The sequence below is a fragment of the Mustela putorius genome, unplaced genomic scaffold, assembly GCF_011764305.1.
Source record: "Mustela putorius furo isolate JIRA1106 unplaced genomic scaffold, ASM1176430v1.1 tig00000640_pilon_pilon_pilon, whole genome shotgun sequence".
In the NCBI taxonomy this organism is placed as follows: Eukaryota; Metazoa; Chordata; class Mammalia; order Carnivora; family Mustelidae; genus Mustela; species Mustela putorius.
Window position 1 is genome coordinate 11,129,070 of NW_025421432.1, and position 18,042 is coordinate 11,147,111.

Consider the following 18,042-nt stretch of genomic DNA (forward strand, 5'->3'; position numbering starts at 1 on the left):
AGGGTAAGAGCCTATAGATCATCAACACCATCAAAAATCTTCTCAGAAACACTAAATAGGAGGAGCTATGCAGGAGGACTGGATCTATCAGATAGTCATGCAGCACAATGTCTCTAAAATTAATACAGCGTGGTAATGGCACATGAATAGACAGACAGGTCACTTGACCCGGGTGGACCTTACTCTCCCTGCAGCCACAAATGTGATTCATAAGCAGGTACTACCCTTGACTGAATCACACACACTGGTTTCTCAATAAGACTCTGCCAGGTTTGAGGGAGGAAGAACAACTAATTTTTCACTGTGGTGTTCAGGCTGGATCTGTTTCTGTTTAGGTCATCAGATAAGACTTGCACACCACTCACTAAGTCACAAGACCAAACAAAGCTTAATTTAATGTAACCCAGGACTGCAGTGGCCTTCTTCGTGGTCACATCACATAGGTGACTCAAACCAGATTTATTTTCAAATAAAATCTCTCTGCCTTTGTCACACATATTACTGCTAAGCCATGTCACACCCTGAAAATGTGCCATTGGTGTTCTGGATGCAAATACAGTTCCTCCCCTTTATCCCTGTTACATTTAATTCACAGTCATGGCATATCATGCAAAGCCTTGACTATTTTTATACTTTTTTGTTGCTATTAATGTGAGATAATCAAGAAACTATACCACCTGCAGAACTTACCTTCCTCTTTTTTAAAAAAATCAGATGGGCATTGGTCTATCTTGTCTATCATCTTCTCTCCCATAAACACAACTTGTCATGATTCCCTCAACTCTGGAGTGTAATTTCTTTAGGCAGCAAAATGGACTAGTTTGAACATCTGTAATGTAACTCATCTTAAATGTCACCATTTCCTTTTTATCAAAGCTTGCTCGGTACTCTTCAGCTCAAGGATCATTCTATTTTGTATATTCAGTGTATGTGGGAGGCTGACTATGTTCTAGGCACTGAAAAGTTACAGACAAATCTGTGCCCTGACTTTCAGGAAGCTTTCAGCTTATTGGAGAAAACCAATGGGCAAACAGATAAATTACAATACAATGTAGCAATTGGGAGTCAAAATATCTTATATGATAGAGAGACTCTATTGACTCATGTAAACAAAAGGTCTGGAGGTTAGACAGACTTCAGGCATGGCTTGATTAAGGATCTACCAGTGGTTTGCTGGAAAGTATGTAACAACTGACTCTCTGGAGAACAAAGCCTTGATCTGTAGTGTTCGCCCATTTCCATGTTGTCAGTATCCCGCCACACCTATTTCAGGCCACCAGCATATGGTCACTGAACACAGACTAGAAAGAGATGTGCATAGTCACCTGCAGTCTGACACAGGCTCTCTCCAGCACACTGTTACCACCTTCATTTTGCCATAAGTTTCTTAATTCTTCCATTCCATATGCCAGTTTTGCCCTCAGGAGCCAACTAGTAACTATACACTCTCTTGCCGGTGTCTAATGGAGGAGAACAAGCTTCTCTTTCCTTAACCATCAAGAACTTTCTGACCTCCCCGGAAATAATCACTGCACCGAAAAAATGTTACCCCCAACTGGCTTGGCCTTGGAAATGTGTTTAAATAAGGAACACTATCTGCCTCCCAAGGCTCTTCACTTCACCCACCAAGTGTTCCTTGTTGGATAGAACTGTCACCAAAACCACATAAGACAAGAATATAGCTTGTTTCTGTTAGTCCATTTTAGTGGCTACACCAACCAGATTTCCCTTTCAGGATGGACGCTGTCATCCCGTACTGCTAGGAGTGATCACTGGTGATGGTTCATAAGTAAGTTCTTCTGCAGGCATTGCCCTAGCCGAAAGGAGCTGTCTGCCCCTTTTGGGAAGAAACTGCCTCTAATGGCTGGTCAGTGAGTGGGTACAAGAGCCTGGCCCTGCCTCAATTCAGACCTCTCAGACCTCTCAGAAGGGACATCCCAGATCCAGAGCGCCCCTAGAGGATCAGAGGCAGCCTTTGTTGCAAACATACAACAGGTGAACCTCTCCCACTGCTCCACTGGATTTCCCTCTCTCTGTTACATGCTGCCTGTGCCCCTTCCCCACTAACTCTTCTGCATCCAAATCTCAGTGTCTATTTCCAGGGAATACCAGCTCCAGTGCCCATCTCATAACCAGTCACTGGGGTACTCTTGACAAATCAAGAGTCCTCACTAAAGTCTGCCCCGCTGTGGGGGAGGGTTTGAATGGATCCTAAGGAATACCACCAGCACTGTCTACTACACAATACAACATCCTGAGTGATATAAAAGACACACAGACAATATCTTGATCCAACAAAGGCTGTACTGTAGGTGCTAAGAAAAAAGAACACAGCCCCCAACACCCACAAATAATCACAGCTGGACCCTAATAGTAACACAAGCTGGTCTGACGCTCATAACCAGGCCATTTTGTTCTCCTGCTGCGCAGAAACAGTCTTTAAGGACACCAATCTCAGATAAACTTACTCTGAACTATGATAAAATGCAACAAAACAAGCTCACTGCATAAGTTTGTCTATGCAAAGACAAAATCAAGGTCCCCCCATAAAATCCAATCATAGAATTGTCCTTGCTCTCTGGCGGTTTCCCATCTAGAGCAGATTCTTGATTTCTTAGGCCCTCCCCAAATCAACCAAGCAAAGCCCAAATCTTATAATACGTTCTCCATAACGTTCTGTTATGGAGATGCCCCATGGAGTATGTTTCCCTCTGACAATGACCCACCTTGTTTCACTGCTGGCATGTCCCTGGTGGTCTTGGCTGAAGGGCAGGGACAGCACTCAATAAGCACGTGTGGGTGAATGAGTGTAGAGATGACAGAGCCAATCCTCTTTCAGGGGATGCTTCAGAGAGGAGGTGACCTTGGAGTTGGTTCTTGAAGGAGGACTGGGCTTTGCCAAGCAACCAGAATCAGAAAATCCTTTCCAGGCAAAGGAAGTGGCATGTGCAAAGGTCGGTAGCACAAAAATGAGGATGATGAATCCATGTGTGGGGGGTTTGGGGAGGAGCGAGGATCAAATGTGCAGGTCCTTGTATGTCCACTTGATCCTGTTGACAAAGAGGATAGAGAAGTTGGAGGTAAAGAGCTCTAAATTTGAAATGTGCCTAAAAGGAGAATTACCTGAGTAGACATAAGCAATTTTTCCCCCCTAGGTTTTCCCCCTGCCTCCATTTTTTTTTTTTTTTTAAATATGGAGTGGGGTGGGGAGGGAGGGTAAGATACTTGCCTTTGTTGAATCAAAACTGCATATTCTGAGTTCTCCCAATTTCCTTAATTTTAAATTTAAGGCACATGCCTGGCAACCTCAAGCCCTCTATTCCCTAATTATCATGAATTCTGAGATCTGAAAGTTGGGGCCAACAGTGTTAAGTCCTGGTATGAATCCAAAAGCCCAAGAACAAGGGGCACAAATGTCGGAGGGCAGAAGAAGATGTTTCACCTCAAGCAAAGAGCAAATTTGCCCTTCTTCTGCCCTTTTGCTCTCAGTGGACCCTGAATGGATTGGATGACGCTTACTTGCATAGGATAAGGAGATCTTCATTCAGTCTCCTGATTCAAAGGCTAATCTCTTCCAGAAACATCCTCACAGACACACCCAGAAATAACATTTTGCCAGCTATCTGGACACCCTGTAGCCCAGTAAAGTGGGCATGTAAAATTAGTCATCACACCTTGCAGATGGGTCATGAGAGCACAGTACTGTGTAAGTGTTTGTTAATTATGGGTCTTTTGAAAATGACATAGCTGGTAAATTGAAGCAGACTGAAATGCCTACAGTCTTATAAGCCCTCCTTAGTGCCACCCTGGACCACAATTAGAGAAAATTTTGTGTCTATTTGGGAAATTCATGTTTTCATATTTTTACTACACGAGTATCGATAAGCCACGTAAGGTAGGTATTCTTCTGTACTTTCAGACATAAGTAACATCACGGTGCGTGTCATTTCATGATGTGCTTTTTCCACTCAATACTATGTCTTGGGATCCAGACTTTCTGTTAATATATGTAAAACTCATAGAACTGTGCCAGTAAACATGTATTAACCATGATTTTCCTAACTGTTTTAAAGATTGATTGATCGATTGATTGATTTACGAGAGTGAGCAGAGACAGCACATAAGGGGGGGTTACAGAGTGGCGGGGGGAGGAAGAGAGAGAAGCAGACTTTCTGCTGCCAAGGAGCCAGATCAGGGCCCCGGGATCATCACCTTAGCTAAAGGCAGACAAGACACTTAACTGGCTAAGCCACCCAGGCACCCCTATTTTACTAATTATTAATATGTGGATTTAGATCATTCCTTGTAATCACTTTATAGTAACTGAACATTAATTATACTATATTTTGTTTATTTCCAATTTTTTGCAACTATAAAGAATACCCCATGGAATATGCTTCATCATATTCATACACTCACAAGTTTGTACTTAATGAAAAGTGGGTTGTAAGGAGAATGCATTTTAAATTTTGCTAGCTATTGTCAAATTGCTCCCCAAAATGTCTGTAACCATTAGTTCTTATAATCAATGTATGAGAATCCCTACTTTTCTAGATCTTTGCCTAACACTGTGTCAAATTTTTCAATCTGTCCACTAATATATTTTTAGTTCCTGTTCGCTAATAAGTGAGATAGGACTTTTTTCCTATGTTTATTGGCCATTTGGGGATGTAACATTTTCTGGGGTCAAGGAACCCCTTTGAGACTCTCCTTTAGAAAAATGCACATGAATACTCACACCACACTTTGTACACATATGAAGGGGCTTCATAGAGCCCCTAATGACCATCCACAGACTCCTCAGAGCAGAGACTCTCGAACTGTTAGTGGATGTAAGAACCACGTGGGAAGCTTGTTCAAGCGCAGAATCCCACGACCCATTTTTGCACACCCTAACTCAGGGTGTCTGGGTAGAGTCCAAAGAGTTGTTACAGATGACAATTTTAAGAAAGACAGTTGTAAGGGTTCCTGGATTCCCTGGAAGAAAGCCTATCTGTGCTTTCCAAAATGTCCCCTTTTCCTATAGCTATGAAACAAAGGATAGAGTCACTAAATTTAATATACAAAAGCTGTAACTTGCCTTCAAACTGACACTCTTGCTACTTTCAAATCTGGAGCTACAGCCTGTAGCCTCTCATCGAGTTGGCTAGGAGGGTGGGTGAAATGATGAAGAAATGGGGTTACGTGTGATGCAAAGAAAGACACGAGCAAAGGAGAAATTTTAGGAAATGCTAAGCTATGCAGACAAGGGCACATAAAAAGCATCTCCCTACTAAATATGAACAGCTTGTGTTTGGAATGTCTTGTATTACTAATTTTAATACACAAGCAAACTCATTTTTTATCTGTTAGATACTTTTTAAAATTTATTTTTGTTGTTGTTGTTAGATACTTTAAAGATTCTCTTATGAAAAGAAGGAAACGAAGTGTTCCCTCCCAGATCTAAATTCACATATGTGACTATTATAAGATGAAGAAAATTGATTGCCTCAGCTGCAAATATGTTTTCTGTTTAAAAGCCTAGTACTCAGGAAGCCATGAACCAAAGAGCTTGCAGAACATTTTGAGAGCAGTTGAGCATCCTTTTGGTATGACGATGATGTTACACTGATACATTTCTCCCCTCTCTTTTTCAGGCCAGCAGGTTTCAAGAGAGAATTAATCCTTGTTTTTAACCAAGTCACACGCAAATGCACTTCTCTCTGAGCTGTTCAAAGGCCAGCATCCTCTTGAACCTTCCATCTAATTCGGTTCTGCAAATGATGCCAGGAACGAGAATCTGGATCCCGTTCTAGGACTTTAGAATGACTCACTGGTTAACTTTGTCCAGGACCAACAGCAAAATGACTCAGTTGCTCTGTCTATGAAAGTGAGGCAGTGATGCTGGCTGCCTGCCTCCCACAAAGGGATGAAGGAAGGCCAGGCTTGGGGAGGGGGGGCATTATATGGGTGGGGAAGAGGAGGGTGCTAAAGAAGAACTGGAAGATCGTGGAGGGGGCAAACCTGGCCCAGAACTGAAAGAAATCTGTGAGTAGGGTGTTCTATAAACAACGGGGAAATCAAATGAAGTCAACTCCCATCCGTTGTCCTTCTGGAGACTAGCTTTCTATTTTCATAGGTAATTCATTGGGTTCAGAAAGCCCAGGCTTTCAGAAATTTTCTGATACCCATTATCTTGTTCATTTGGCCATACATTATTTCTCATACTATTAGATTTTCCAATCTAGACTGTATGTTCATTAAACATGGGAATTATGATTGATATATAGGTATACATATATGTATACCCAAGATTAAATGCCTGGAACTCTCAATATAAATACTGTGTGTATTTAGCGAATGAATTCTCACACAGGGAATAAAATAAAACACACACACATACGAACACACACACCAGCATTTTCCCCCCAGGATTCAAGCCAGGCGAAAGAACAAGTTTGGGGTTGGGGGGGATGTGCTGGGAAGACATTTCTACTTACATATTCATTCCTGCCTGTATTATTTATGATATAGACACATCTGCAGTAATGGAGACCAAGTAACCATGACTTAAACAGAATTTATTCTCTCTCATATAATGTGGCTGCTCCATAGAGTCCAAACTCGAGTTCCTTCCACCTTTCTTAGGGTGTTATTCTCATCTGCATGATCCAGGTAGCTCACCACAACATCCACATCCTGGCTGAGTAGGAAAAGAAAGGAAAGCACATCTTTCCTTGCAAGAACACCACTCCTCACAGCCCTTTGGCTAGAACTCAGTCACATGACCACATGCCTAGCTGCATGGGAGCTTGGGAAATGTAGTCCATATTCTGACAAGCCAAAGGTCCAACTAAAAATCACTGTCCTCTAACCAAAAAAAAAAAAAAAAAAGTGGGGGGGATGAATATTGAGGCAATTAGCCATCTCTGTCACACTGTCCAGCATCAAAAAAAAACCAAAAGTAAAAACACGTGGATTTCCTAAATTGCTGGAAAAAAGCCCCAGTGGACTCAGAAGTAGCTGGCACTAGCTGCTATCATGAGTGTCCCAATCTACCTGCGGTCATTCCAGCTGTTCCTTCAGGGAAAAAGATCATTCTCAACTTTCCATACTTGCCTTTTAAAAGCCTTCATTTTCTTGTATTAATCTCTGATACTCTCAAACTTTCTTTCCTATGTCAAATTTGGGTTTTCATACTACAGATAAAATTTCATGTTTTTTGACCACTAGGGCAGGAAAAGCCGACTTTGATTACTGTGTATACAAGACTAGAAAATTAATGCATTTGGTGTGAAATCAGGGATCTGCCTGCCTTCCGCTTGGAAAATAAGAACAAAAAGCCAGTGAGCATGCCCAGAGTGGTCATGATCAGACAACCTTCTAGTCATAAAAATTAAAGTAACCGTATAATAGTTAAAATCTAGGGACTTCCCTCTACTTGCAGATGAGATGCTGTATGACTCAGGAATTGCTTAATAAAGCCAAATAGATTTTCAAATAAGAAAAAAATAGTTAAAATCTACTGAGGACTTATTTTCTGCCAAGTGCTTTATCTGCATTATCTTACTTTGAATGCTAAAATTAAAAATAAGTTGAGGAGGGTGGTACTTTTACTATCTTCATTTTCAGCTGAGGAAACTGGGCTTAAGAGAGTTAAGTAACTTGCCCATGCTACCCAGCTACCAAGTGACAGAGCCTGGACTTGAACTCCAGAATCTAACACTAGTATTAATATCTTTAACCACTGAGCATACTGCTATGCTGGGGGAATAGAAAACTGTGAGTAGTGTCCCATGCAACCTTCCTGCCAACATTACAGGCATAGCTATAGACCCCGTCAATCACTCTCTCTGCAAGTATGGGGTGGGTGACCTAAGCAAGAAAACAGAAGTTCCAACCTTTAGTATTTAAGAAGTTATCTTAGAAAATTAAAGCCTTCATAAAGCCTTTGTACAGTGAAAAAATTCAGAAAAACTTTAAATATATTAAAATAGTTCTACATTTGATAATTTTCTTCTGTCATTATTAGTATCCACAAAGTCTAAGGCTATTCCAAATGTGAGACCGACAAACTACTCTTTTGTAGCATTTGCTGCTATTGTAACTTACCATGTAATAATTTAAGTCTACCTCATTGGTGGAGAGTGGACTCCAGGAAGATACGTCCCTGGCTTTACTCCCAAATTCAGAACAGAATGGGTGTCCAATAGTTATTTATTGAGTAAATCAACCTTTTCCTTCAAAATATCCCTTTAGCATTATTTGCAACCTATTAGAAATAGTTAATATAAATATTATAATTATATTATCAGATGTTGCTGTGCTTCAAAATTTGATACTAAGAACTTGTGCTATAAAAAGTTTTGCTTAATCCATGTTAACTTATCACAGGAATTTAATATCCCCCTGACTTGTGTGTGTCTGTGTTCCCTGTGGACTTTCATTTCTATTAATAAGTTTGTTTACTGGACTACTTTTTGCCCCCAACGTTTTGTGTGGTTGGTTTTAAATTTGACACCAGTGGATACGAAGGAGTCAAGTCATTAAGATCTCAGAATGCTTCAGAACACGGTAATTAAGCTCTAAGAAGAATGACCCCAGGATCCATCTGCCCTTAATAAATTCCTTCTCCTAGTTATATTGGTTTCTCCCAGAAATTTCAGGTGAAAATTCCTGAATTATTTTTGCCCTGGAATTCTTATTCTTCATCACCTAGGCAGACAAGATTCCTATTAAATTTACACAGATACTGAAAACTGAAAGGACTTGACTTCCTGGGGGGTTTTTAGTGGTTGCCCTCTCAAATGCATGTTTGTTTTATTGCTTCCTTTTTTGAACAAGCCCTCTCTCCACATCTAGCTCCTACTCCAGATTTTCAGCAGCAGGATTATAAAGAACTGGGCATTTCCCAGGTGAGAACTGTCCATGGCTTTAAATATATCATGTGGGCCCTTAGTCTCTGAAAGGATAAAAGCACCAGGGTCCGTGAGGTTAAATCAAGGGCTCCTCAGGAAACATTCACCAGAAGAAAACATGCAGACTGGCTTGCTGGTTTTCTTCCAGATGCTTCCCCCCCTCCCCAAATTTTTATTTTGAAAGTTATCAAGGCTTTAGAAAAGTTGAAAGAACAGTTTAATGAATAGCTATGAATATCTTGTATAGGTTAAAGTTATTGGCATTGTCCATGTTCCAAATGCTCCAAAGAACATTTTCTTTCTCTTTATACATCTATACAGTTATGGATATAGATGTACACATTTATATATTTTTTACAGGAACCATGTGAAAGTAAGTTGCAGAAATAATAATACCTCACCCCTAAATATTTACATCGTATTGCCTAAAAAAACAAGAATATTCTCCTACATAGCCACAATACCATTGTCATACCCAAGACATGTATCGTAAATTCAATAATATTATATAATACACAGTCCACAATCACATTTCCCTAGTCGTCCCATACATAATATGCTTTATTGTTGGGCTTTTTACTTCTTCTTCCTTTTTTTTTTTGATGGGCAGGGCTCCCCATATTCATTCAAGGTTCACACTTTGCATTTAGTTATCATGTATATTTAGTCTCTTTTAATCTAAACGTACATACCTCCAGCCCTGACCTTTTTGTTTTGCTTTGTCCTCCAAGTTTTTTGAAGAGTCCAGGGTAGTTGTCTTGTGGAACATACCATATTCTAAATTAATCCGATTGTTTCCCTGTGAATCAATTCCGCATAAGCGATTTTTGCAAGTATAATACTTTCTAATGCTGTTCCCATGAACTTTGAACAAACTCCAACACAAGGATTTTTATCAAGGGCTGAACGATCAGATTCAAAAGATTAAGGGGGAAAAAAATAAGATTTAACATATACTGCTTTGAACAGAGGGTGAGATGTCCAAAGCAAGATGAAAAATGGGGCATCCAAAATTTGTGTCCAAGGTTAGTACTAACTTATGTGTTTGAAAAGGGCCCTTGTCATGTGAAATCTAACAACCTTTGTGAAATCATCAGGACTCAGATTAGGGTAGAGTCAGCCTCTGCCCTTGCAAAGTGGATAATGACTCATTTGGTATAATTTCAGGAAGGCAGAAGGTCACTCTGTCCCATTCAGCTACACTACCTCTATTGTGTTAGCAGTGATTCCCATCTACTAGTATTAATCATCAAGCCCTTTCGTGAATAGCTACTACATGTCAGGCCTTGTACTTAGTGTTTTACGGATCTCTATCTCCCATGTTATAGATGGGAAACTGAGGCTTAGTGATAAAATTTCATCAAGAGTCAAAGCAGTATATTTGAGATTTGAATCAAAATCTGTCTCACTAATTAAAGCCCCATAATCTCATGTTCTACCTGGTGCTCCTCTCTTCTCCAATCTTACCTCATTTACCAGATAGCTTTGTCTTCTTTCTCTAGCCCATACACTGCACTAAGCAACCAACAGCAGCATTTTATGCCAATAGGTCCTTCTAGATATTAAACTATTATTGTTTTTGCCATGTCTACTTTGTGCTAGGCTTCTTGTTGAATGCTTTTCATACATTTCCTCTCACCAAGAACCACATAAAGAAAGTATATATTAATAATATCCCGTGATCACTCAACTAGTAAATAGTAGAGTGGAGACCTAAACCAGATCTGGCTAGAGGCCCAAGCTCCCAACCAAGATACTTTTCTGCCTGGCTGTAGGAATAACATGGCCACCATGAACAATACAATGGCACAGAGACTTGCAAATAGTCATAAAGGCCAAAACACTGATTCATTAAGCTCTGAACTCCTCTGCCCCCATACTTTCAGGAGCACAACTCCAAAAGTGCCTCCCAGAACATTCCCCTAAATGGGCCATGGGCTCATCTGCTCCTGGGAGCAAATCACTACACAAGACTCCTCCCCAACAGAAAAAAATATTACTCCTCCTACATCCAGCAAGGGCCAGGAGCCAAAATACTACTAGCAGGAAGAACCTACACATTCTACCTCTATTTGAATTTCCTCCTACACAAACACATCGAGATGATTTGGTCTAATAAAAAAAGATGTTTCCCAGCAGCTATAGAGAGCAAATGTCCCAAACTAAAACTCAGAACACAGTCTGACTACAATTGCTATGCCTTTAGCAAGGATATCCCAAGAAACGAATGAACAAATAAAACATCAGCTTAGCCAAAAGCATCCAACCTGTTCTTCAGTGCTTTTACTGGGCAGAAAGTCCAGAATGTGAGGCTGGGGTTACTTCCCAAGGTGCATATACTTGTCTTTGCGTATCCTTGTGCAAAGGACCACTGTGCCTCACCCAAGATGCACCTCTCTACCATGGCTGATAGGACCTAGAAGGACGTCGAGGAAAGGAGAGTGAGGCAGGGAAGGGAGGAAAACCACTACAGGGGTGCATTATAGAGCTGGCTTCTGCTTGGAATCAAGCATGACCGGTTGCTCCCTCTCCCAGGACCATCTTCTGACAGGCCACATGAGTGAATGCATTTAGGACTGGCTCCAGAGAGAGGAAGAGAGAAGAAGTTATCCACTGACTCCCATTCCCCCTTGGCCAAAGGTTTTCTCCATGAGGTGTTGATTCCTCCTCACTTCCCAGTTGCTTTACACAGGCACTGGGCAGGTCGGCATCAGCAGGGAATCCCCAGCGTGGAAGATGAGAGACACCTGGAAAACAGGCCTTTGTCAGGGTGCACCAGTACAAAAGTCAGTGGGAGCCCAAGCACAAAAGAGACAAAACAAATAAGCAGAGGCTCATGGGTCCGGTGAGTCTGAGAGCACCTGAAGTGGCTCCTAAGAGGACATCCCTGTCCTCTCAGCACAATGTCAGGCTTCCCACTGGACGTTTCCATGGGAGTGTCTGATGTGAACCATCACGTGGTCAAGAGAAGTTTTCCTCCTTCCCCACTCCAACAGGCTCCTCCTTCATCTTCCCTTTTTTGGCCAACAGCATCTTAATCCAACTGGTTGCCAGGCTAAAATTCAAAGAGTTACCATGGGATCTTCTCATTTCCTCACCACACTGCCAGTACAGTATGTAGTGTTGGCTCTAGCTACAAAACATATCTGGTCCCATTCCCAATCCAGTCCCTTCTCTGTGTCCACACTATAACCAGCCTAACCCATCTGCCACCAGATACCAGGTGGGCTCTTCTAGACTAACCGGCTGGTCCCCCTGTCTCCACAATACAATCTCCATACAGCTAGAGCCAGACTGAGCCTTTTTTTTTTTAAATATTGCATTATTTAAAAAAAAAAAAAAACAAGCAAACAAACTTCAAACCTGTACAAAGTAGAAATAATAGTAAATCAAGCCCCAGTTCAACAAGTATTCAATCACAGCCAATACTGTTTCATCTAACCTCTAATTTTAAGGAAAATCTCAGATATCATATCATTTGATACATAATGATACAGTTTTACCTACGTTTGCATCCTTCAAAATAGGAACTTATAGGCGCCTGGGTGGCTCAGTGGGTTAAGCCCCTGCCTTCAGCTCAGGTCATGATCCCAGGGTCCTGGGATCGAGTCCCGCATCAGGCTCTCTGCTCAGCAAGGAGCCTGCTTCCTCCTCTCTCTCTCTGCCTGCCTCTCTGCCTACTTGTGATCTCCCTTTGTCAAATAAAAAATTAAATAAAATATTTTTTTAAAAATAGGAACTTATATTTTTTAAAGATTTTATTTATTTATTTGACAGACAGAGATCACAAGTAGTCAGAGAGGAAGGCAGAGAGAGAGGAGGAAGCAGACTCCCTGAGCAGAGAGCCCGATGCGGGGCTTGATTCCAGCACCCTGGGATCATGACCTGAGCCGAAGGCAGAGGCTTAACCCACTGAGCCACCCAGGCGCCCCCAAAATAGGAACTTTAAAAGAAATAACTATATCCAGGGAAAGATCAATAAAAATTGCAAACAATTGGTTTAAGAACCCTAACTACATAACATTATAGGGCGCTCTTTATAAAGGTAAAGCAGATCACGTCCCTTCCTTGCTGAAAACCTTCCAGTGGCTTCCCATCATGCTTTGTATAAACAAAGCCAAACTCTTTATTAATGTCCATAAGATTCGACCTTACATGACCTCTGCCAGCCAGGCTCTCTCTGTCCACTGCATGCCAACCACACTGGCCTTCTTTGTGTTCTGCAAATGCCCCATGTCTGTTCCTCCCCAAGAGCCCTTAGTTGATCTCTCTGCCTAGAAGGCTCATCCCTGTCATCTTCCTATGCTTGGCTCCTTCTTGTCATTGAGGTCTCAGCTTACATAGAACATCTCTTGTCACCAGTCTCAAGTAGCCATGCAGTCATTACCACATTACCCTCTTGTAATTCTCTCCATAGTCCTTTGCCCATGACATTTCCGGTGTGCCCTGGTCAGGTTTACACTTATTGTCAAGTGTGGCTATTAATAGAAACTTGCTGGCTCTCAAATGTGGGCAACAGATTTTATGGTCACCTTATTTACAAGAATCTTATTTTTGTTGGACTATTGTCTATCTCCTCCTACAAGGATATGTGGTCTGTAGCATACATTCTCTGTGCCTCTGAGCTCTCATCTGACTATTTCTCCACTGTATCCACAGTGCTTGGCACTGGAAAGTCTTGAGGAAGGAAGAAGGAGAGAAGGAACAGAGTGAGGGTATAGGAGGGTGGGAGGGAAATCTCAGGCTCCAACTTTCCAGTTCCTGGTTCAAATCATTCTTTGTATTCTGTCCTTGGCTTCCATAATCTTCTATGAATGTTCCTATTTTGCTTAACATAGATAGAACAGATTTCTGTGACTTAACAGCCAAGTAACTCCTGAGAGTAGCTAATTTCTTTCAAGAAATTACTCCTTTTCACCTTTCTAATATATTTTCTTCCAGTCAATTGTTCTGTTTAATTTTAGAAAAACGATTATAGGAGCCATAGGTATGGATAGAATGATTATATCTCCCCCTCAAAGTTTATATGTTGAAATCCTGACCCCCAGTACAATGGTATTAGGAGGCAGAGCCTTTGGGAGGTGAGTAGGTCATGAGAGTGGATCCTTCATGCATAAGATTAGTCCTGTATAAAAGGGACCCAGAGAGTTCTCTTACCCCCCTGCTGTGTGAGGACACAAGAAGAAGACAGCTGTCTATGAACTAGGCAGAGAACTCTGACCAAAAACCTAATCTGCCAGCACTGTGATCTTACATTTCCCAGCCCCCAGAACTGTAAGAAATAAATGTCTGTTGTTATAAGCCACCCAGTCTATGGTATTCTGTTATGGCAGGCAGAACTGACTAAGATCGCCTTCCTTCTCAAACAAAGAAAATCCACAAAACTATTTTCCTTAACCATAAGCCATTGAGAAGTTTGGAATTGCAAACAAGCGGTCTAAACAAAATGAATCATTTCTACTCCACAAACTACCATAAATATCAGTGACATTGGCAATAAAACTTCAGATCCTGATTATGCATAGGCCCATTTTTACAAAAACATTTCAGTAAAAAAGATAGTACATCGTCAAAACAGCAATAAATCCTTGAAATAAGACCCAGGCTTTTTTTCACTCAAGCTGGTATAAAGCCTATGTATGCCATTGCTTTCAGTTCACCCCCTTTCAGAAAATTCAAGCTTTAAATAATCACTGTAAAATTAAAGCCATTCTGTAAGGAAAAGAATGGTAGGAGCCTTCGTTCTGACAGAATTGTAATTCTGTCAGAAATTGTAATTGTTGGCTTACAATCTGGTTGTATATATAAAAATCAAGCCTTGGTCTTGCGTTTTGTTTTGTTTTCTAATAGAAATGGTGGGGGCTAGGGGTTGTCTTGAACTTCAGATGATAACTAATGATAAAAATGTTGGTTTCCAGCATACAATATTAAGAAAAGTTTAATAAATTCACTTCCCAAGTAATAGTAGCTGTTTTTGAATAAAGAATGAGGTTACTAACCCTTGGAGGGGACGACAGAGTTCTACTGAAGAAATGTGCCTCGGACCACCTCCCCTTCAACCTCAGATCTACTTTCTTTTCCTGACAAAATAGGAAAAATGAGTTTTAGCAACAAAAAAAAAACACAGAGGGCCTTACTAATGGCACATACCACACCCTCCAACAGTGAGCCCACTCTCAAGAGAGGTAAGTGCCTTTTCTGTGGGAAAGGTGCTACAAGTTCACTCATTTCCTGAAAATTTACTGCCCTGATCCATGACTTGGGTCTACGGTGGTGAATAAAAGAGGCAAAACCCCTGCCTTCTGGAGCTCGCAGTCTTATGGTACCCTCAGAACTAACATTGCTCTAGCACCAGCCTATGCCATTTCCCTACAGAGGCAGCATGACATACTCTGGTGTCCATCAGAAAGCCTGGATTCAAATCCTCACTTTACAACTTAGGAGCTCTGTGATCTCAGGCAAGGTACTTAATTTCCCTATGCCTCAGTTTCCTCATAGCTTTGCTGGGAGGATTAAACTACTATAGCAGTTGGGGTGCCTGGGTGGCTCAGTGGTTAAGTGTCTGCCTACGGCTCAGGTCATGATCCCAGCCTCCTGGGATCAAGCCCCACATCAGGCTCCCTACTTGGCAGGAAGCCTGCTTCACCCTCTCCCACTTTCCCTGCTTATATTCCCTCTCTCACTGTCTTTCTCTCTGTCAAATAAATAAATAAAATATTTTTTAAAAACAACCTACTATAGCAGTTAACAGCATAATGCAATTAGATGAGTATCTGACACAGAATAAGCTATAGAAGAGAGCGTTCCATTTCTATTATTATCCCTGCAAAGGGTGGGATTCATTTGGAAAACTTAATCAATGAATGTTATGCACCCAAACATCCCTGACCAGTTTCCTGGTAGCCAGACCCTTTTTCCTCCAGACAGGAATTAGGAAGTTTCTTATCTGAAAAAAAAGTGAATGGCTCCAGAACAAAAGACCTCCATAGAATGGCATTTGGAAGTTTCCCAGCATTTGAGCCAACTCTCTGCCAATCACCCTAAAACAACTACCATCAGGCAGTAAGCCCCACCCAGGTCAGAAGCATTCCCCACTCTGTGTTAATAACAGGGAGACCTTTAAAAATAGAGAGATGCCAAGAAAAACAAACAGATAATGGCATCTCAGAGTAAATAAAGAAAAGATAGGAAACTGAAAAGAACTCTAATCTTTGGAAAGATTAAGGAAGATAATTGCATCCATAAAACAGCATCAAAATGCTATGGAAAAAAAAAAGAAGAACAGAGAACAAGAGTTCTTACAAAATTAAAAATAGAATCGCTAAAATTGAAAATTCAATAGAACCATTGGAAAATCATGTATATGTATACATATAATATGTATATATATATACATATTTTTTAAGACTTTATTTATTTACCTGGCAGAGAGAGGGAGAGAGAGCAAGAGAGCACAAGCAGGGGAAGAGATTCATGGGTACACGAACATTGGACTTGAAATGACACAGATTGGGTTTTCCAGGCTCAGGGATGACGCTTCCAGTGAGGCAAGAGTCACATGTGTCAGAACACTTGTTGGCTTACAATATGGTTGTCACCTCAGCCAAAATGGTGACATCAGGTTTTTTTAATGGTTTTTGTCATTGCATGCTGTGTAAAATGACAATGATTACTATTAAATTAAGGATGATAATTAAGTACCCACACACCAAAATGTAAAATAAAAAAGATGGCTAGCACAAGAGAAAAGATAAAATATATAAAATATCAATCCAGGTCAAATATCTGATGGGAGTTCCAGAAAGAAAAAGCAGAGAGCATAAAATTACTGAAAAAAAAGAACTAAAGAAATTCTCCCAGAGCTCGAAGACCATGAACTTTCAGGTTGAGAGAAATTAGCACAAAAGAAAAAAGCTAGACAAAAAAAACAGCATCATGAAATTCCAAAACACCAGACATAAAAGAGAAGAAATATAATCCTTACCTCAAACCAGACACCAAAATTGATGCCAAGTAGATTATAGATTTAACTATGTAAGTCAAAACTTGAAATCTTTTGGAAAAGAATATAGCATATCTTTAGATATGGAGAAGATAGAGAAGCACTTTTTAAATAAGTGTCTAAGTTTATAACTTATGAAGAAAAAAGACAACACGTTTGCATAAAGTAAATATAAAACTTCTACTTCATCAGATGAGACTATGTCAAAGACTGCCTAGGTGTTCACTTATCCTTCTGTCTCTTCCTACACACAGTCAGACTTCATTTCTTAGCCTCACCAACAGCAAGATGTAGCCACGTGTTATAGATGTGGACACCAAAAAGAGTAAATTTTATTGTATGCAAATAAAAAGAAACGCATAAAAGCTCAAAAAAAAAAAAAAAAGATGTAGCCATATGACTGTATACTGGCCAGTGAAATGCATTCATTTAGGACAAGATACCCTCCATCACTTTAACTATATCTGGCTTATAGTATTTTCATATTTTCAGCATTTCTGAGGGTTCAAGACATCTATTTAAGAAGCACTGGCTTTGGACTCAGCACAGACAGGTAGAGCAGACAGAGTGTACTGCTTTGTGGTTAAGGACATCCCTCTAGAGCCTCCCAGCTCTGCCAGCTACTAGCCTTGTGACCTTGGGCAATCTACTTCACTTTTCTGTGGCTTATTTCCTTCATTCATAAAATGCAGGGCATAACAAGGACAGGGCCTACCACATGTAAGCATGTAAAGTTTCAATAATATTTAGTAAGCTTTCAAATATCTTCTATTAGTTTTTTGTTTTTTTTTTTTTTTTGAGAGAGAGAGAGTTTGGGCATGTGATCCTGAATGGCAGAGGGGCAGAGGGAGAAGGAGAGAGAATCTTAAACAAGGTGCACACTTAGCATGATGTCTTACACAGGGCTTGATCTCATGATCCTGAGGTCATGACCTGAGCTGAAAACCAAGAGTTGGACGCTTAACCGACTGAGCCACCCAGGTTCCCCTCTCCTATTGCATTTTTTAAAAAGATTTTACTTATTTTTATTTTTGTGAGAGAAAGAGAGCATGACGGGGGCTGGGGGGAGAGTATGGAGTGGGGAAGGGCATAGGGAGAAGCAGACTCTTCACTGAGCAGGGAGCCAGACGTGGGACTCAATCC

The 18,042-nt window shown here is 40.7% G+C and overlaps 1 long non-coding RNA gene across 5 annotated transcripts in view; it reads right to left on the minus strand.

Moving 5' to 3' along the window:
- Positions 1–18,042, minus strand: part of LOC101683144 — a 150,998-nt gene that overhangs the window by 87,678 nt on the left and 45,278 nt on the right. For all 5 annotated transcript variants that reach the window (XR_006607543.1, XR_006607541.1, XR_006607544.1 and 2 more), the window contains one exon: positions 2,727–3,050. This is a non-coding gene — a long non-coding RNA (uncharacterized LOC101683144). The remainder of the gene's footprint in view (positions 1–2,726; positions 3,051–18,042) is intronic.